Source organism: Amia ocellicauda, unplaced genomic scaffold, assembly GCF_036373705.1.
Source record: "Amia ocellicauda isolate fAmiCal2 unplaced genomic scaffold, fAmiCal2.hap1 HAP1_SCAFFOLD_46, whole genome shotgun sequence".
Lineage (NCBI taxonomy): Eukaryota > Metazoa > Chordata > Actinopteri > Amiiformes > Amiidae > Amia > Amia ocellicauda.
Window position 1 is genome coordinate 470,001 of NW_027102982.1, and position 18,392 is coordinate 488,392.

The window sequence follows — 18,392 nt, forward strand, 5'->3', positions numbered from 1 at the left end:
GACAGCAGCACCAGGTCGTCTGCGTAGAGCAGGAACTTGATCTCTGTGTCATGGAGAGTTAGGCTGCGGGCGTCAGACTGCTCCAACACTGTGGCCAACTCGATGATGTAGATGTTGAACAGTGTTGGACTCAGACTGCAGCCCTGTCTCACTCCCCGCCCCTGAGTGAAGAACTCTGTTCTTGAGTTGCCAATTTGAACTCCGCATTTGTTTTCAGAATACATTGATTTAATGATGTCATAAACTTTACCCCCTACACCACTCTGTAGAAGTTTATAAAATAATCCCTTGTGCCAGATTGAGTCAAATGCCTTTCTAAAGTCTACAAAACAGGCAAATATTTTTCCTTTATTGTTTTGGGTATATTTATTTATGAGGGTGTGTAGAGTGTAAATATGATCGGTTGTGCGGTGTTTTGGTAGGAAGCCAATCTGACTCTTATTCAGGACACTGTGCTTGGTAAGGAAGGCCAGTATCTGGGCGTTGATGATACTGCAGAACACCTTCCCCAGGTTACTGCTCACACAGCTGCCCCAGTAGTTATTGGGGTCTAATTTGTCTCCACTTTTAAAAATCGGGGTGATCAATCCTTGATTCCCGACCTCAGGGAAACACCCGGCTCTCAGCACCAGGTTAAAGAGTTTGAGCAGAGCCTCCTGCAGCTGCGGGCTGCTGTGCTTCAGCATCTCAGGGCTGATGCTGTCGGGGCCGCTGGCTTTCCTGGGTTTGAGGATTTTGAGTTGATGTTTTAGTTCCTGTATTGTAAATGGGTTATCTAAGGGATTTTGGTTATTCTTAATGATTTCTTCCAATTTATTTAGGTTTTTTAATATTTTAACCTGTTCTGGCTTTGGATTGTTTTCAACATTTTGGTAAAGTTTTTCAAAGTGTGTTTTCCAGATTTCTCCATTTTGAATTGGTATTTCATTTTTTGTTTTTGGGGTATTTATTCTGCCCATATAGTGGTCTTTTTTCTTACTGAGGAGTTGCTTGTAGTGCCGCAGGGCCTGGCAGTAGCTGAGGCGAGCCTCCTGGTTGTCGGGCTCTCTGTGTTTAGTGTTGGAGAGATGTCTCAGGTGTTTCCTAGAAGTTTCACACTCCTGGTCACACCACTGTTCTTTTTTTCTTTTAGACGATTTCATATTTTGGTTTTTAATTGTTTTAATGTTTGATTTTAAAGCCAGTCTCTCAAATATTTCATTCAGTGTTTTGGTGGCTGAGTTTATTCCGTTTTGGTTTATTTGATAGTGTGAGGATTGATATCTGTCTAACATGTTTTCAATCTCATCACTATTCAGGGCTCTTGTGTAGTTCTCTGTGCTGGGCTCTGACCATCTCTAACTGGGTGGCAGGGAGACCAGTTTTGTGGGAAGTTTGGCTCTGACTTGTGGCTGCGCTGATCTTTTTAGGTAAAGTGTTATTTGGCTGTGGTCTGATAGTGGAGATTGTTGTCTGACTATAAACGCATTGTTGGCTTGTGGGTCCAGGTCAGTTATGGCGTAGTCCACCACACTGCTGCCCAGAGCCGAGCAGTATGTGAATCTCCCCAGAGAGTACCCCCTGGTCCTGCCATTGATGATATATAGACCCAGGCTTTTACATAGGCGCACTACCTGCTTCCTGCTCTTGTTTACCACGCTGTCGTGGCTGTGTCAGTGTGGAGGTGTGTGTGTGGCACAGCGGGGAGTCTCCGAACAGGTGTGTGTTCCCCTCTGTATTGATGTAGTCCATCTCTCTGCCAGTCCTGGCATTGAGATCGCCACACAGCAGTACAGAGCCCAGGGTCTGGAAGTGGCAGATTTCGTTTTGAAGCTCATGAAAGCCTTCCTCATTATAGTAGGGGGAGTCTGCGGGTGGCATATAAATTGCACATAGGTATATATCTGTGTTATTTTGTAGGGTGTCTTTTCTGATTTTCATCCACAGGTGTGTGTCTCCTCTCTGTACTGGGCATAGGGCTGCTCGGAGCTCCTCCCTGTACCACACGATAATCCCCCACGAGGCCCTGCCACACCTGACTTTGGGTTTTTTATAGGAGGGCACAATCAGCTCCCTGTATCCATTGTATCCATCCAGTGTATAGACATATCTGCACAGCACCAAGTCTCTACAAGAATGAAAACATCTGAACTATTTACAGTGTTGATCAGTTCAGGGCCTGTGCTCTTCATTCCAAAAGTTGAGGAGCGTAAACCCTGCATATTCCAACTGCTTATTTTAAAGGACATGTTAATATATTTTATTATACTTGTCTCTTCTACATAAGAAAGTTTAATTTGTGGTCTACAACTGATATTATATTACTATTAATAATTATATATGGATATACATAATAATCACTCAAAGATTTTATCTTTGCATCAAAATATCAGAATAATTAAATCACATTTTTTCTTACTCTCCATCTCCACAACCATATATATGTGTGTTGAGGCTCAGTTAACTCAGCAGTGTGATACAGATGACACTGAGGAGTTGCCTTATCTGGGCCAGCTGGGCAGCATCGGGCCTCCAGGCTCTGGAAGCCGCTGCTGCGTGGCTGTGTGGCTGTGCTGGTCCCCGGCTGTCCGCTCTGCTGTGCTGGACGGGCCCTCTGGGGATGGGGGGGTGGGGAATGGGGCCGCGGGGTCTCAGGGGCTGGGGCTGGGGTGGAGCCGGTGGCTGGGGATGTGGCCGGGGGCTGGGGGGTTTGCTCCTGGTCTCGAGGTGGGGGTGTGTGGGGTTTCGGCCCAGGGTTGTGTCCTTGAGGACCTTTGAGATGATCCTCACACCCGTCTTGTTGAGGTGGACGTGGTCATACAGGTGATGTGGCTGGATGTCTCAGTGGTGTGCCAGGTGGACGTTGGGGAGGAGGGCACATCTTCGGGACACTTCTGCGTTGATGGCCTGGATGATGTGCAGGGGCACGTCTGTGCGGGGCAGCAGTGTGGAGATGGAAATTTTGGCAGTTGGGAATTCCTCTGTGGCTTTCGTTGCTACCTGTCTCAGGGCTGAGGCCACATCGCCCCTGCGGGCACTCAGGTCGTTAGGATGAGGATGTGTTTGACTTGGCAAAGCCTCCTCTTGGAGAGCAGCTCCAGGGCTCTCTGTGCTGTGGAGCACCAAAGCTTTTTCACTTTTCGCCCAGGGAAGAGGCGCCTCTCAACCAGGAACTTCCCATTGGATTCGCTCAGAATGACCACCTCTGCGTTGACCTGCCACTCCGGGTTTGCGTCGGGAGTGGTGGGGGCAGCGGGTGTGTTTTGGGGGAGTGGCGTTTCAGGGGGTTGTGTATTAGTGGCAGGTCTGGTGATAGTGGGTGTGTCAGGAGTGGTGGGGAGTGTGGGTGGATCAGTGGGTGCGTCAGGGGTTGGAGGTGTTGTGGGGTCAGTGCAGTGCAGTCTCTGTGCTCCAGTGATGTGTAGCTCCTCTCTTAGCTCCTCCAGCTGGCTCTGCAGGCTCCTTAGCTGGCTGTGCTGGGGTGTCCTGGTCAGCTCCTCCCTCGCTCTGCGCAGCTCCGTCCTCAGGGTTTGGCTCTGCTCCTCCAGGTCTCTCACTGCTGCTCTCAGCTCATGGATCTCAGCCTTGTGCTGCATCTTTAGTCTGTGCATCTCATCCCGGAGCTGATCGCACAAGGAGGTCTGGGCCAGGGTGCTCAAGGTCTGCTCCCTGAACTCCGCAAACTCCAGCTCCAGCACTGATAGGCATTCCTTTAGTGTTTTAATGTTGCTGGAGAGTTTTGGGGAGACAGGGGGGCAGTCTGTGGGAGATGGGGCACTGTCTGGCTCCGTGTGGCTGGGGGCAGACTGCAGGGTGGCCGGCTCTGGCTCTTGTTTCTCTACCTCAGTCTGCTGCTTTGAGGTGTGGAAGCCGAGAGCTAATTGGTCCAGGCTGCTCTCGCTGCCCTGCACCATGATGGTCCCGTTGTGGTATACATTAAAAGTGAGCATCACACTGTCTGTGTCTTTCTCTACCAGCACTGAGATCTGCCTGCCTCTGCTAATGCCCCTCTTGTTGTTATTGGGGTATGTCTGGCACAGGGTTTTGTGAAAGGCGGTGTAGAACAGTAGATTGTTCTTGACCCTGTTTTCTCCTTTACCGGTGTAGTCTAGGATGAGGGTCTAAGGAGATGCTCTCATCACAGCTTGTTTGTAGTCCTTCTTAGCCTGTGCAGAGCGAATGTCTTCAGGGTATCGGATTTCAAAAGGCAGCTCTGCAGTCAGACTGCTGTTCGATAGATTTGTATCAGTCTCAGTGGCAGTTGGGCTCTCTCCTACTGTCACTCTATTCAAATCGGAGCTCTGCATTTTCATTGGCTGAGTCAACTACTGAGAATGCTTATTTATTTTATTAATACATATTTTTTTGTTTAATTATTTGTCTCTTACCTCCAATTCTTGTCTTCAGCTTTTCTTTTCTGACTTTTCTTCCTGAACTGTCTCTCTGCTTTCTTCTTTTTGTGTTTCTCTTAAAATTATTATTTTTTGAATACTTTTTCTTCTGAATTTCTATTCCATGTCTTCTGTGTATGTTTATAGTGCTATATATTCATTTGTAAATCACAAATTAAATCCGCTTATGTATAAAAACAAATGTTTTTTAGGAGCTCATATTCCTCTCTCTCTCTCTCTCTCTCTCTCTCTCTCTCTCTCTCAATTCATTTCATTTGTATTGTCAAAGCAATTGGACATACATACACATACATACATATACACTCACCTAAAGGATTATTAGGAACACCTGTTCAATTTCTCATTAATGCAATTATCTAATCAACCAATCACATGGCAGTTGCTTCAATGCATTTAGGGGTGTGGTCCTGGTCAAGACAATCTCCTGAACTCCAAACTGAATGTCTGAATGGGAATGAAAGGTGATTTAAGCAATTTTGAGCGTGGCATGGTTGTTGGTGCCAGACGGGCCGGTCTGAGTATTTCACAATCTGCTCAGTTACTGGGATTTTCACGCACAACCATTTCTAGGGTTTACAAAGAATGGTGTGAAAAGGGAAAAACATCCAGTATGCGGCAGTCCTGTGGGCGAAAATGCCTTGTTGATGCTAGAGGTCAGAGGAGAGTGGGCCGACTGATTCAAGCTGATAGAAGAGCAACTTTGACTGAAATAACCACTCGTTACAAACAAGGTATGCAGCAAAGCATTTGTGAAGCCACAACACGTACAACCTTGAGGCGGATGGGCTACAACAGCAGAAGACCCCACCGGGTACCACTCATCTCCACTACAAATAGGAAAAAGAGGTGAGACATTCAGATGGTAGAGTCAGAATTTGGCGTAAACAGAATGAGAACATGGATCCATCATGTCTTGTTACCACTGTGCAGGCTGGTGGTGGTGGTGTAATGGTGTGGGGGATGTCTTCTTGGCACACTTTAGGCCCCTTAGTGCCAATTGGGCATCGTTTAAATGCTACGGCCTACCTGAGCATTGTTTCTGACCATGTCCATCCCTTTTTGACCACCATGTACCCATCCTCTGATGGCTACTTCCAGCAGGATAATGCACCATGTCACAAAGGTCGAATCATTTCAAATTGGTTTCTTGAACATGACAATGAGTTCACTGTACTAAACTGGCCCCCACAGTCACCAGATCTCAACCCAATAGAGCATCTTTGGGATGTGGTGGAACGGGAGCTTCGTGCCCTGGATGTGCATCCCACAAATCTCCATCAACTGCAAGATGCTATCCTATCAATATGGGCCAACATTTCTAAAGAATGCTTTCAGCACCTTGTTGAAGCAATGCCACGTAGAATTAAAGCAGTTCTGAAGGCGAAAGGGGGTCAAACACAGTATTAGAATGGTGTTCCTAATAATCCTTTAGGTGAGTTCATCGTAGCTCTTAATACTCTCTTTCTGTCTGGAGGAGATATAATTGAAGAATTGTACACGTACCCGGCTACTTTCAACACCCTTTCCTGCACTGATATTTTTCCCTCCATTTTTCTTTTTTTTTTTTTTTTTTTTGCTGGAAGTTCCGTCAATACCCGTCAGTCTTTAAGAGACATCATGCAGCCAGGCCTCTTGGCTTGTGGCCACACCGTCCTGAACGCGCCCGATCTCGTCAGATCTCGGAAACTAAACGGGGCAGGGCCTGGTCAGTACTTGGATGGGAGATCTCCTGGAAATACCAGGTGCTGCCAGCTTTTAACGTCTCCTGGGGAACTTCATCGTAGCTCTTAATACTCTCTTTCTGTCTGGAGAAGACATAATTGAAGAATTGTACACGTACCCGGCTACTTTCAACACCCTTTCCTGCACTGATATTTTTCCCTCCATTTTTCTATTTATTTATTTTTTTTCTTGCTGGAAATTCCGTCAATACCCGCCAGCCTTTAAGAGACATCATGCAGCCAGGCATCTCGGCTTGCGGCCACACCATCTTGAACGCGCCCGATCTCGTCAGATCTCGGAAGCTAAACGGGGCAGGACCTGGTCAGTACTTAAATGTGAGACCTCCTGGAAATACCTGGTGCTGCAAGCTTTTACGTCTCCTGGGGAACTTCATCGTAGCTCTTAATACTCTCTATCTGTCTGGAGGAGATATAATTGAAGTATTGTACACGTACCCAGCTACTGTCAACACCCTTTGCTGCACTGATATTTTTCCATCCATTTTTCTTTTTTTTTTTTTTTTTTGCTGGAAGTTCCGTCAATACCCGCCAACCTTTAAGAGACATCATGCAGCCAGGCATCTCGGCTTGCGGCCACACCATCCTGAACGCGCCCGATCTCGTCAGATCTCGGAAGCTGAACGGGGCAGGACCTGGTCAGTACATGAATGTGAGACCTCCTGGAAATACCTGGTGCTGCAAGCTTTTACGTCTCCTGGGTAACTTTATCATAGCTCTTAATACTCTCTATCTGTCTGGAGGAGATATAATTGAAGTATTGTACACGTACCCAGCTACTGTCAACATCCTTTGCTGCACTGATATTTTTCCATCCATTTTTCTTTTTTTTTTTTGCTGGCAGTTCCGTTGATACCCGCCAGCCTTTAAGAGACATCATGCAGCCAGGCCTCTTGGCTTGAGGCCACACCGTCCTGAAGACGCAAGATCTCGTCAGATCTCGGAAGAAAAACTGGGCAGGGCCTGGTCAGTAATTGGATGGGTGACCTCCTGGAAATACCAGGTGCTGCAAGCTTTTTACATCTCCTGGGTAACTTCAGCGTAGCTCTTAATACTCTCATTCAGTCTGGAGGAGATATAATTGAAGAATTGTACATGTACCCGGCTACTTTCAACACCCTGTCCTGCACTGATATTTTTCCCTCCATTTTTCTATTTTTTTTTTTTTTTTTTTTTGCTGGAAGTTCCGTCAATACCCGCCAGCCTTTAAGAGACATCATGCAGCCAGACATCTCGGCTTGCGGCCACACCGTCCCGAACGCGCCCGATCTCGTCAGATCTCGGAAGCTAAACGGGGCAGGACCTGGTCAGTACTTGAATGTGAGACCTCCTGGAAATACCTGGTGCTGCAAGCTTTTACGTCTCCTGGGTAACTTTATCGTAGCTCTTAATACTCTCTATCTGTCTGGAGGAGATATAATTGAAGAATTGTACACGTACCTGGCTACCTTCAACACGCTTTGCTGCACTGATACATTTCCCTCCATTTTTCTTTTTTCTTTTGTTTTTTGCTGGAAGTTCCATCAATACCCTCCAGTCTTTAAGAGACATCATGCAGCCAGGCCTCTTGGCTTGAGGCCACACCGTCCTGAAGACGCAAGATCTCGTCAGATCTCGGAAGCTAAACGGGGCAGGGCCTGGTCAGTACTTGGATGGGAGACCTCCTAGAAATACCAGGTGCTGCAAGCTTTTTACGTCTCCTGGGTAACTTCATCGTAGCTCTTAATACTCTCTTTCTGTCTCCAGGAGATATAATTGAAGAATTGTACACGTACCCGGCTACTTTCAACACCCTTTCCTGCACTGATATTTTTCCCTCCATTTTTCTATTTTTTTTTTTTTTTTTTTCTGGAAATTCCGTCAATACCCGCCAGCCTTTAAGAGACATCATGCAGCCAGGCGTCTCGGCTTGCGGCCACGACATCCTGAACTCGCCCGATCTCGTCAGATCTTGGAAGCTAAACGGGGCAGGACCTGGTCGGTACATGAATGTGAGACCTCCTGGAAATACCTGGTGCTGCAAGCTTTTACGTCTCCTGGGTAACTTTATCGTAGCTCTTAATACTCTCTTTCTGTCTGGAGGAGATATAATTGAAGAATTGTACACGTACCCGGCTACTTTCAAAACCCATTACTGCACTGATATTTTTCCCTCCATTTTTCTTTTTCTTTTTTTTTTTTTTTTTTTTTGCTGGAAGTTCCGTCAATACCCGCCAGCCATTAAGAGACATCATGCAGCCAGGCGTCTCGGCTTGCCGCCACACCGTCCTGAACGCGCCCGATCTCGTCAGATCTCGGAATTTAAACGGGGCAGGGCCTGGTCAGTACTTTTATGGGTTACCTTCTGGAAATACGAGGTGCTGCAAACTTTTTACGTCTCCTGGGAAACTTCATCGTAGCTCTTAATACTCTCTATCTGTCTGGAGGAGATATAATTGAGAAATTGTACACGTACCCGGCTACTTTCATCGTCCTTTGCTGCACTGGTATTTTTCCCTCTATTTTTTTTTTTTTTTTTTGCTGGCAGTTCCGTCAATACCCGCCAGCCTTTAAGAGACATCATGCAGCCAGGCGTCTTGGCTTGCGGCCACACCATCCTGAACGCGCCCGATCTCGTCAGATCTCGGAAGCTAAACGGGGCAGGACCTGGTCAGTACTTGAATGTGAGACCTCCTGGAAATACCTGGTGTTGCAAGCTTTTACGTCTCCTGGGTAACTTCATCGTAGCTCTTAATACTCTCTTTCTGTCTGGAGGAGATATAATTCAAGTATTGTACACGTACCCGGCTACTTTCAACACCCTTTGCTGCACTGGTATTTCTCCCTCCATTTCTCTTTTTTTTTTTGCTGGCAGTTCCGTCAATACCCGCCAGCCTTTAAGAGACATCATGCAGCCAGGCATCTCGGCTTGCGGCCACACCGTCCTGAACGCGTCCGATCTCGTAAGATCTCGGAAACTGAGTGGGGCAGGGCCTGGTCAGTACTTGGATGGGAGACCTCCTGGAAATACCTGGTGCTGCAAGCTTTTACGTCTCCTGGGTAACTTTATCGTAGCTCTTAATTCTCTCATTCAGTCTGGAGGAGATATAATTGAAGAATTGTACATGTACCCGGCTACTTTCAACACCCTGTCCTGCACTGATATTTTTCCCTCTATTTTTCTTTTTTTTTTTTGCTGGCAGTTCCGTTGATACCCGCCAGCCTTTAAGAGACATCATGCAGCCAGGCCTCTTGGCTTGAGGCCACACCGTCCTGAAGACGCAAGATCTCGTCAGATCTCGGAAGAAAAACTGGGCAGGGCCTGGTCAGTAATTGGATGGGTGACCTCCTGGAAATACCAGGTGCTGCAAGCTTTTTACATCTCCTGGGTAACTTCAGCGTAGCTCTTAATACTCTCATTCAGTCTGGAGGAGATATAATTGAAGAATTGTACATGTACCCGGCTACTTTCAACACCCTGTCCTGCACTGATATTTTTCCCTCCATTTTTCTATTTATTTATTTTTTATTTTTTGCTGGAAGTTCCGTCAATACCCGCCAGCCTTTAAGAGACATCATGCAGCCAGACATCTCGGCTTGCGGCCACACCGTCCTGAACGCGCCCGATCTCGTCAGATCTCGGAAGCTAAACGGGGCAGGACCTGGTCAGTACTTGAATGTGAGACCTCCTGGAAATACCTGGTGCTGCAAGCTTTTACGTCTCCTGGGTAACTTTATCGTAGCTCTTAATACTCTCTATCTTTCTGGAGGAGATATAATTGAAGAATTGTACACGTACCCGGCTACCTTCAACACGCTTTGCTGCACTGATATTTTTCCCTCCATTTTTCTTTTTTCTTTTGTTTTTTGCTGGAAGTTCCATCAATACCCTCCAGCCTTTAAGAGACATCATGCAGCCAGGCCTCTTGGCTTGAGGCCACACCGTCCTGAAGACGCAAGATCTCGTCAGATCTCGGAAGCTAAACGGGGCAGGGCCTGGTCAGTACTTGGATGGGAGACCTCCTAGAAATACCAGGTGCTGCAAGCTTTTTACGTCTCCTGGGTAACTTCATCGTAGCTCTTAATACTCTCTTTCTGTCTCCAGGAGATATAATTGAAGAATTGTACACGTACCCGGCTACTTTCAACACCCTTTCCTGCACTGATATTTTTCCCTCCATTTTTCTATTTTTTTTTTTTTTTTTTTGCTGGAAATTCCGTCAATACCCGCCAGCCTTTAAGAGACATCATGCAGCCAGGCGTCTCGGCTTGCGGCCACACCGTCCTGAACGCGCCCGATCTCGTCAGATCTCGGAATTTAAACGGGGCAGGGCCTGGTCAGTACTTTTATGGGTTACCTTCTGGAAATACGAGGTGCTGCAAACTTTTTACGTCTCCTGGGAAACTTCATCGTAGGTCTTAATACTCTCTATCTGTCTGGAGGAGATATAATTGAGAAATTGTACACGTACCCGGCTACTTTCATCGTCCTTTGCTGCACTGGTATTTTTCCCTCTATTTTTTTTTTTTTTTTTTGCTGGCAGTTCCGTCAATACCCGCCAGCCTTTAAGAGACATCATGCAGCCAGGCGTCTCGGCTTGCGGCCACACCATCCTGAACGCGCCCGATCTCGTCAGATCTCGGAAGCTAAACGGGGCAGGACCTGGTCAGTACTTGAATGTGAGACCTCCTGGAAATACCTGGTGCTGCAAGCTTTTACGTCTCCTGGGTAACTTCATCGTAGCTCTTAATACTCTCTTTCTGTCTGGAGGAGATATAATTCAAGTATTGTACACGTACCCGGCTACTTTCAACACCCTTTGCTGCACTGGTATTTCTCCCTCCATTTCTCTTTTTTTTTTTGCTGGCAGTTCCGTCAATACCCGCCAGCCTTTAAGAGACATCATGCAGCCAGGCGTCTCGGCTTGCGGCCACACCATCCTGAACGCGCCCGATCTCGTCAGATCTCGGAAGCTAAACGGGGCAGGGCCTGGTCAGTACTTGGATGGGAGACCTCCTGGAAATACCAGGTGCTGCAAGCTTTTTACGTCTGCTGGGTAAGTTTATCGTAGCTCTTAATACTCTCTTTCTGTCTGGAGGAGATATAATTGAAGTATTGTACACGTACCCGGCTACTTTCAACACCCATTGCTGCACTGATATTTTTCCCTCCATTTTTCTTTTTCATTATTATTTTTTCTGGAAGTTCCGTCAATATCCGCCAGCCTTTAAGAGACATCATGCAACCAGGCCTCTCGGCTTGCGGACACACAGTCCTGAACGAGCCCGATCTCGGAAGATCTCGGAAACTAAACGGGGCAGGACCTGGTCAGTACTTGGATGGGAGATCTTCTGGAAATACCAGGTGCTGCCAACTTTTTACGTCTCCTGGGAAACTTCATCGTAGCTCTTAATACTCTCTTTCTGTCTGGAGAATATAAAATTGAAGAATTGTACACGTACCCGGCTACTTTCAAAACCCTGTCCTGCACTGATATTTTTCCCTCCATTTTTCTATTTATTTATTTTTTATTTTTTGCTGGAAGTTCCGTCAATACCCGCCAGCCTTTAAGAGACATCATGCAGCCAGACATCTCGGCTTGCGGCCACACCGTCCTGAACGCGCCCGATCTCGTCAGATCTCGGAAGCTAAACGGGGCAGGACCTGGTCAGTACTTGAATGTGAGACGTCCTGGAAATACCTGGTGCTGCAAGCTTTTACGTCTCCTGGGTAACTTTATCGTAGCTCTTAATACTCTCTATCTGTCTGGAGGAGATATAATTGAAGAATTGTACACGTACCCGGCTACCTTCAACACGCATTGCTGCACTGATATTTTTCCCTCCATTTTTCTTTTTTCTTTTGTTTTTTGCTGGAAGTTCCATCAATACCCTCCAGCCTTTAAGAGACATCATGCAGCCAGGCCTCTTGGCTTGAGGCCACACCATCCTGAAGACGCAAGATCTCGTCAGATCTCGGAAGCTAAACGGGGCAGGGCCTGGTCAGTACTTGGATGGCTGACCTCCTAGAAATACCAGGTGCTGCAAGCTTTTTACGTCTCCTGGGTAACTTCATCGTAGCTCTTAATACTCTCTTTCTGTCTCCAGGAGATATAATTGAAGAATTGTACACGTACCCGGCTACTTTCAACACCCTTTCCTGCACTGATATTTTTCCCTCCATTTTTCTATTTTTTTTTTTTGCTGGAAATTCCGTCAATACCCGCCAGCCTTTAAGAGACATCATGCAGCCAGGCGTCTCGGCTTGCGGCCACGACATCCTGAACTCGCCCGATCTCGTCAGATCTTGGAAGCTAAACGGGGCAGTACCTGGTCGGTACATGAATGTGAGACCTCCTGGAAATACCTGGTGCTGCAAGCTTTTACGTCTCCTGGGTAACTTTATCGTAGCTCTTAATACTCTCTATCTGTCTGGAGGAGATATAATTGAAGAATTGTACACGTACCCGGCTACTTTCAAAACCCTTTGCTGCACTGATATTTTTCCCTCCATTTTTCTTTTTTCTTTTTTTTTTGCTGGAAGTTCCGTCAATACCCGCCAGCCTTAAAGAGACATCATGCAGCCGGTCCTCTCGGCTTGCGGCCACACCATCCTGAACGCGCTTGATCTCGTGAGATCTCGGAAGCTAAACGAGGCAGGACCTGGTCAGTACATGAATGTGAGACCTCCTGGAAATACCTAGTGCTGCAAGCTTTTACGTCTCCTGGGTAACTTTATCGTAGCTCTTAATACTCTCTATCTGTCTGGAGGAGATATAATTGAAGTATTGTACACGTACCCAGCTACTGTAAACACCCTTTGCTGCACTGATATTTTTCCATCCATTTTTCTTTTTTTTTTTTTTTTTTGCTGGAAGTTCAGTCAATACCCGCCAACCTTTAAGAGACATCATGCAGCCAGGCCTCTTGGATTGCGGCCACACTGTCCTGAATGCACCGGATCTCATCAGATCTCGGAAGCTAAACGGGGCAGGGCCTGGTCAGTACTTGGATGGGAGACCTCCTAGAAATACCAGGTGCTGCAAGCCTTTTACGTCTCCTGGGTAACTTCATCGTAGCTCTTAATACTCTCTTTCTGTCTCCAGGAGATATAATTGAAGAATTGTACACGTACCCGGCTACTTTCAACACCCTTTCCTGCACTGATATTTTTCCCTCCATTTTTCTATTTTTTTTTTTTTTTTTTTTTGCTGTAAATTCCGTCAATACCCGCCAGCCTTTAAGAGACATCATGCAGCCAGACATCTCGGCTTGCGGCCACACCGTCCTGAACGCGCCCGATCTCGTCAGATCTCGGAAGCTAAACGGGGCAGGACCTGGTCAGTACATGAATGTGAGACCTCCTGGAAATACCTGGTGCTGCAAGCTTTTACGTCTCCTGGGTAACTTTATCGTAGCTCTTAATACTCTCTATCTGTCTGGAGGAGATATAATTGAAGTATTGTACACGTACCCAGCTACTGTCAACACCCTTTGCTGCACTGATATTTTTCCATCCATTTTTCTTTTTTTTTTTTTTTTTTGCTGGAAGTTCCGTCAATACCCGCCAACCTTTAAGAGACATCATGCAGCCAGGCCTCTTGGCTTGAGACCACACCGTCCTGAAGACGCAAGATCTCGTCAGATCTCGGAAGAAAAACTGGGCAGGGCCTGGTCAGTAATTGGATGGGTGACCTCCTGGAAATACCAGGTGCTGAAAGCTTTTTACATCTCCTGGGTAACTTCAGCGTAGCTCTTAATACTCTCATTCAGTCTGGAGGAGATATAATTGAAGAATTGTACATGTACCCGGCTACTTTCAACACCCTGTCCTGCACTGATATTTTTCCCTCCATTTTTCTATTTATTTATTTTTTATTTTTTGCTGGAAGTTCCGTCAATACCCGCCAGCCTTTAAGAGACATCATGCAGCCCGGCCTCTTGGCTTGCGGCCACACCGTCCTGAACACAACCCGATCTTGTCAGATCTCGGAAGCTAAACGGGGCAGGGCCTCGTCAGTACTTGGATGGGAGACCTACTGGAAATACCTGGTGCTGCAAGCTTTTTACGTCTCCTGGGAAACTTCATCGTAGCTCTTAATACTCTCTATCTGTCTGGAGGAGATATAATTGAAGTATTGTACACGTACCCGGCTACTTTCAACAGCCTTTGCTGCACTGATATTTTTCCCTCCATTTTCCTTTTTTTTTTTTTTTTTTTTTTTTCTGGAAGTTCCGTCAATACCCGCCAGCCTTTAAGAGACATCATGCAGCCAGGCCTCTTGGCTTGCGGCCACACCGTCCTGAACGCGCCCGATCTCATCAGATCTCGGAAGCTAACGGGGCAGGGCCTGGTCAGTAATTGGATGGGTGACCTCCTGGAAATACCAGGTGCTGCAAGTTTTTTACGTCTCCTGGGTAACTTCATCATAACTCTTAATACTCTCTTTCAGTCTGTAGGAGATATTATTGAAGAATTGTACACGTACCCGGCTACTTTCAAAACCCTTTGCTGCACTGATATTTTTCCCTCCATTTTTCTTTTTTCTTTTTTTTTTGCTGGAAGTTCCGTCAATACCCGCCAGCCTTAAAGAGACATCATGCAGCCGGTCCTCTTGGCTTTCGGCCACACCGTCCTGAATGCGCATGATATCGTCAGATCTCGGAAGCTAAACGGGGCAGGACCTGGTCAGTACTTGAATGTGAGACCTCCTGGAAATACCAGGTGCTGCAAGCTTTTACGTCTCCTGGGTAACTTTATCGTAGCTCTTAATACTCTCTTTCAGTCTGCAGGAGATATAATTGAAGAATTGTACACGTACCCGGCTACTTTCAACACCCTTTCCTGCACTGATATTTTTCCCTCCATTTTTCTATTTTTTTTTTTTTTTTTTTTTGCTGGAAGTTCCGTCAATACCCGCCAACTTTTAAGAGACATCATGCAGCCAGGCCTTTCGGCTTGCGGCCACACCGTCCTGAATGCGCCCGATCTCGTCAGATCTCGGAAGCTAAACGGGGCAGGGCCTGGTCAGTACTTGGATGGGAGACCTCCTAGAAATACCAGGTGCTGCAAGCTTTTTACGTCTCTTGGGTAACTTCATCGTAGCTCTTAATACTCTCTTTCTGTCTCCAGGAGATATAATTGAAGAATTGTACACGTACCCGGCTACTTTCAACACCCTTTGCTGCACTGGTATATTTCCCTCTATTTTTCTTTTTTTTTTTTTGCTGGCAGTTCCGTCAATACCCGCCAGCCTTTAAGAGACATCATGCAGCCAGGCATCTCGGCTTGCGGCCACACCATCCTGAACGCGCCCGATCTCGTGAGATCTCGGAAGCTAAACGGGGCAGGACCTGGTCAGTACATGAATGTGAGACCTCCTGGAAATACCTAGTGCTGCAAGCTTTTACGTCTCCTGGGTAACTTTATCGTAGCTCTTAATACTCTCTCTCTGTCTGGAGGAGATATAATTGAAGTATTGTACACGTATCCAGTTACTGTCAACACCCTTTGCTGCACTGATATTTTTCCATCCATTTTTCTTTTTTCTTTTTTTATATTTTTTTATTGCTGGAAATTCCGTCAATACCCGCCAGCCTTTAAGAGACATCATGCAGCCAGACATCTCGGCTTGCGGACACACCGTCCTGAACGTGCCCGATCTCGTCAGATCTCGGAAGCTAAACGGGGCAGGACCTGGTCAGTACTTGAATGTGAGACCTCCTGGAAATACCTGGTGCTGCAAGCTTTTACGTCTCCTGGGTAACTTTATCGTAGCTCTTAATACTCTCTATCTGTCTGGAGGAGATATAATTGAAGAATTGTACACGTACCCGGCTACCTTCAACACGCTTTGCTGCACTGATATTTTTCCCTCCATTTTTCTTTTTTCTTTTGTTTTTTGCTGGAAGTTCCATCAATACCCTCCAGCCTTTAAGAGACATCATGCAGCCAGGCCTCTTGGCTTGAGACCACACCGTCCTGAAGACGCAAGATCTCGTCAGATCTCGGAAGAAAAACTGGGCAGGGCCTGGTCAGTAATTGGATGGGTGACCTCCTGGAAATACCAGGTGCTGAAAGCTTTTTACATCTCCTGGGTAACTTCAGCGTAGCTCTTAATACTCTCATTTAGTCTGGAGGAGATATAATTGAAGAATTGTACATGTACCCGGCTACTTTCAACACCCTGTCCTGCACTGATATTTTTCCCTCCATTTTTCTATTTATTTATTTTTTATTTTTTGCTGGAAGTTCCGTCAATACCCGCCAGCCTTTAAGAGACATCATGCAGCCCGGCCTCTTGGCTTGCGGCCACACCGTCCTGAACACAACCCGATCTCGTCAGATCTCGGAAGCTAAACGTGGCAGGGCCTCGTCAGTACTTGGATGGGAGACCTACTGGAAATACCTGGTGCTGCAAGCTTTTTACGTCTCCTGGGAAACTTCATCGTAGCTCTTAATACTCTCTATCTGTCTGGAGGAGATATAATTGAAGTATTGTACACGTACCCGGCTACTTTCAACAGCCTTTGCTGCACTGATATTTTTCCCTCCATTTTCCTTTTTTTTTTTTTTTTTTTTTTCTGGAAGTTCCGTCAATACCCGCCAGCCTTTAAGAGACATCATGCAGCCAGGCCTCTTGGCTTGCGGCCACACCGTCCTGAACGCGCCCGATCTCATCAGATCTCGGAAGCTAACGGGGCAGGGCCTGGTCAGTACTTGGATGGGTGACCTCCTGGAAATACCAGGTGCTGCAAGTTTTTTACGTCTCCTGGGTAACTTCATCATAACTCTTAATACTCTCTTTCAGTCTGTAGGAGATACTATTGAAGAATTGTACACGTACCCGGCTACTTTCAAAACCCTTTGCTGCACTGATATTTTTCCCTCCATTTTTCTTTTTTCTTTTTTTTTTGCTGGAAGTTCCGTCAATACCCGCCAGCCTTAAAGAGACATCATGCAGCCGGTCCTCTCGGCTTTCGGCCACACCGTCCTGAATGCGCATGATATCGTCAGATCTCGGAAGCTAAACGGGGCAGGACCTGGTCAGTACTTGAATGTGAGACCTCCTGGAAATACCAGGTGCTGCAAGCTTTTACGTCTCCTGGGTAACTTTATCGTAGCTCTTAATACTCTCTTTCAGTCTGCAGGAGATATAATTGAAGAATTGTACACGTACCCGGCTACTTTCAACACCCTTTCCTGCACTGATATTTTTCCCTCCATTTTTCTATTTTTTTTTTTTTTTTTTTTTGCTGGAAGTTCCGTCAATACCCGCCAACTTTTAAGAGACATCATGCAGCCAGGCCTTTCGGCTTGCGGCCACACCGTCCTGAATGCGCCCGATCTCGTCAGATCTCGGAAGCTAAACGGGGCAGGGCCTGGTCAGTACTTGGATGGGAGACCTCCTAGAAATACCAGGTGCTGCAAGCTTTTTACGTCTCCTGGGTAACTTCATCGTAGCTCTTAATACTCTCTTTCTGTCTCCAGGAGATATAATTGAAGAATTGTACACGTACCCGGCTACTTTCAACACCCTTTGCTGCACTGGTATATTTCCCTCTATTTTTCTTTTTTTTTTTTTTGCTGGCAGTTCCGTCAATACCCGCCAGCCTTTAAGAGACATCATGCAGCCAGGCATCTCGGCTTGCGGCCACACCATCCTGAACGCGCCCGATCTCGTGAGATCTCGGAAGCTAAACGGGGCAGGACCTGGTCAGTACATGAATGTGAGACCTCCTGGAAATACCTAGTGCTGCAAGCTTTTACGTCTCCTGGGTAACTTTATCGTAGCTCTTAATACTCTCTCTCTGTCTGGAGGAGATATAATTGAAGTATTGTACACGTATCCAGTTACTGTCAACACCCTTTGCTGCACTGATATTTTTCCATCCATTTTTCTTTTTTCTTTTTTTATATTTTTTTATTGCTGGAAGTTCCGTCAATACCCGCCAACCTTTAAGAGACATCATGCAGCCAGGCATCTCGGCTTGCGGCCACACCATCCTGAACTCGCCCGATCTCGTCAGATCTTGGAAGCTAAACTGGGCAGGACCTGGTCAGTACTTGAATGTGAGACCTCCTGGAAATACCTGGTGCTGCAAGCTTTTACGTCTCCTGGGTAACTTTATCGTAGCTCTTAATACTCTCTATCTGTCTGGAGGAGATATAATTGAAGAATTGTACACGTACCCGGCTACCTTCAACACGCTTTGCTGCACTGATATTTTTCCCTCCATTTTTCTTTTTTCTTTTATTTATTCCTGGAAGTTCCATCAATAC

General features: G+C 46.5%; 6 non-coding genes and 30 pseudogenes across 6 annotated transcripts; all 36 read left to right on the forward strand.

Annotated features, from left to right (window-relative positions):
* The first annotated feature begins 6,026 nt into the window (after nt 1-6,026).
* On the forward strand, nt 6,027-6,145 carry LOC136736321 (uncharacterized; annotated as a pseudogene).
* A 219-nt stretch (nt 6,146-6,364) lies between these two features.
* LOC136736331 (uncharacterized) lies at nt 6,365-6,483 on the forward strand (annotated as a pseudogene).
* Nucleotides 6,484-6,698: 215 nt separating this feature from the next.
* Nucleotides 6,699-6,817, forward strand: LOC136736496 (uncharacterized; annotated as a pseudogene).
* Nucleotides 6,818-7,026: 209 nt separating this feature from the next.
* Nucleotides 7,027-7,145, forward strand: LOC136736570 (uncharacterized; annotated as a pseudogene).
* Nucleotides 7,146-7,366: 221 nt separating this feature from the next.
* On the forward strand, nt 7,367-7,485 carry LOC136736207 (5S ribosomal RNA). Its single transcript, XR_010811644.1, has one exon. It is a non-coding gene; the product is annotated as a 5S ribosomal RNA (ribosomal RNA).
* A 215-nt stretch (nt 7,486-7,700) lies between these two features.
* On the forward strand, nt 7,701-7,819 carry LOC136736487 (uncharacterized; annotated as a pseudogene).
* Nucleotides 7,820-8,037: 218 nt separating this feature from the next.
* LOC136736086 (uncharacterized) lies at nt 8,038-8,156 on the forward strand (annotated as a pseudogene).
* A 224-nt stretch (nt 8,157-8,380) lies between these two features.
* On the forward strand, nt 8,381-8,499 carry LOC136736592 (uncharacterized; annotated as a pseudogene).
* A 210-nt stretch (nt 8,500-8,709) lies between these two features.
* On the forward strand, nt 8,710-8,828 carry LOC136736313 (uncharacterized; annotated as a pseudogene).
* Nucleotides 8,829-9,036: 208 nt separating this feature from the next.
* On the forward strand, nt 9,037-9,155 carry LOC136736440 (uncharacterized; annotated as a pseudogene).
* A 209-nt stretch (nt 9,156-9,364) lies between these two features.
* Nucleotides 9,365-9,483, forward strand: LOC136736571 (uncharacterized; annotated as a pseudogene).
* A 221-nt stretch (nt 9,484-9,704) lies between these two features.
* LOC136736263 (uncharacterized) lies at nt 9,705-9,823 on the forward strand (annotated as a pseudogene).
* A 215-nt stretch (nt 9,824-10,038) lies between these two features.
* Nucleotides 10,039-10,157, forward strand: LOC136736488 (uncharacterized; annotated as a pseudogene).
* Nucleotides 10,158-10,376: 219 nt separating this feature from the next.
* On the forward strand, nt 10,377-10,495 carry LOC136736480 (uncharacterized; annotated as a pseudogene).
* Nucleotides 10,496-10,705: 210 nt separating this feature from the next.
* Nucleotides 10,706-10,824, forward strand: LOC136736251 (uncharacterized; annotated as a pseudogene).
* A 208-nt stretch (nt 10,825-11,032) lies between these two features.
* Nucleotides 11,033-11,151, forward strand: LOC136736001 (5S ribosomal RNA). The gene has a single exon (XR_010811527.1). It is a non-coding gene; the product is annotated as a 5S ribosomal RNA (ribosomal RNA).
* Nucleotides 11,152-11,707: 556 nt separating this feature from the next.
* LOC136736416 (uncharacterized) lies at nt 11,708-11,826 on the forward strand (annotated as a pseudogene).
* Nucleotides 11,827-12,041: 215 nt separating this feature from the next.
* Nucleotides 12,042-12,160, forward strand: LOC136736564 (uncharacterized; annotated as a pseudogene).
* A 212-nt stretch (nt 12,161-12,372) lies between these two features.
* On the forward strand, nt 12,373-12,491 carry LOC136736034 (uncharacterized; annotated as a pseudogene).
* A 214-nt stretch (nt 12,492-12,705) lies between these two features.
* On the forward strand, nt 12,706-12,824 carry LOC136736068 (uncharacterized; annotated as a pseudogene).
* Nucleotides 12,825-13,039: 215 nt separating this feature from the next.
* Nucleotides 13,040-13,158, forward strand: LOC136736241 (uncharacterized; annotated as a pseudogene).
* A 221-nt stretch (nt 13,159-13,379) lies between these two features.
* Nucleotides 13,380-13,498, forward strand: LOC136736370 (uncharacterized; annotated as a pseudogene).
* Nucleotides 13,499-13,713: 215 nt separating this feature from the next.
* Nucleotides 13,714-13,832, forward strand: LOC136736093 (uncharacterized; annotated as a pseudogene).
* A 221-nt stretch (nt 13,833-14,053) lies between these two features.
* On the forward strand, nt 14,054-14,173 carry LOC136736468 (uncharacterized; annotated as a pseudogene).
* A 221-nt stretch (nt 14,174-14,394) lies between these two features.
* On the forward strand, nt 14,395-14,512 carry LOC136736195 (5S ribosomal RNA). The gene has a single exon (XR_010811633.1). It is a non-coding gene; the product is annotated as a 5S ribosomal RNA (ribosomal RNA).
* A 215-nt stretch (nt 14,513-14,727) lies between these two features.
* On the forward strand, nt 14,728-14,846 carry LOC136736061 (uncharacterized; annotated as a pseudogene).
* Nucleotides 14,847-15,066: 220 nt separating this feature from the next.
* Nucleotides 15,067-15,185, forward strand: LOC136736355 (5S ribosomal RNA). Its single transcript, XR_010811662.1, has one exon. It is a non-coding gene; the product is annotated as a 5S ribosomal RNA (ribosomal RNA).
* Nucleotides 15,186-15,396: 211 nt separating this feature from the next.
* LOC136736547 (uncharacterized) lies at nt 15,397-15,515 on the forward strand (annotated as a pseudogene).
* A 224-nt stretch (nt 15,516-15,739) lies between these two features.
* LOC136736450 (uncharacterized) lies at nt 15,740-15,858 on the forward strand (annotated as a pseudogene).
* Nucleotides 15,859-16,073: 215 nt separating this feature from the next.
* LOC136736094 (uncharacterized) lies at nt 16,074-16,192 on the forward strand (annotated as a pseudogene).
* Nucleotides 16,193-16,413: 221 nt separating this feature from the next.
* LOC136736458 (uncharacterized) lies at nt 16,414-16,533 on the forward strand (annotated as a pseudogene).
* Nucleotides 16,534-16,752: 219 nt separating this feature from the next.
* Nucleotides 16,753-16,870, forward strand: LOC136736170 (5S ribosomal RNA). Its single transcript, XR_010811609.1, has one exon. It is a non-coding gene; the product is annotated as a 5S ribosomal RNA (ribosomal RNA).
* Nucleotides 16,871-17,085: 215 nt separating this feature from the next.
* LOC136736062 (uncharacterized) lies at nt 17,086-17,204 on the forward strand (annotated as a pseudogene).
* A 220-nt stretch (nt 17,205-17,424) lies between these two features.
* Nucleotides 17,425-17,543, forward strand: LOC136736366 (5S ribosomal RNA). Its single transcript, XR_010811663.1, has one exon. It is a non-coding gene; the product is annotated as a 5S ribosomal RNA (ribosomal RNA).
* A 212-nt stretch (nt 17,544-17,755) lies between these two features.
* On the forward strand, nt 17,756-17,874 carry LOC136736548 (uncharacterized; annotated as a pseudogene).
* Nucleotides 17,875-18,098: 224 nt separating this feature from the next.
* On the forward strand, nt 18,099-18,217 carry LOC136736470 (uncharacterized; annotated as a pseudogene).
* Nucleotides 18,218-18,392: the final 175 nt, after the last annotated feature.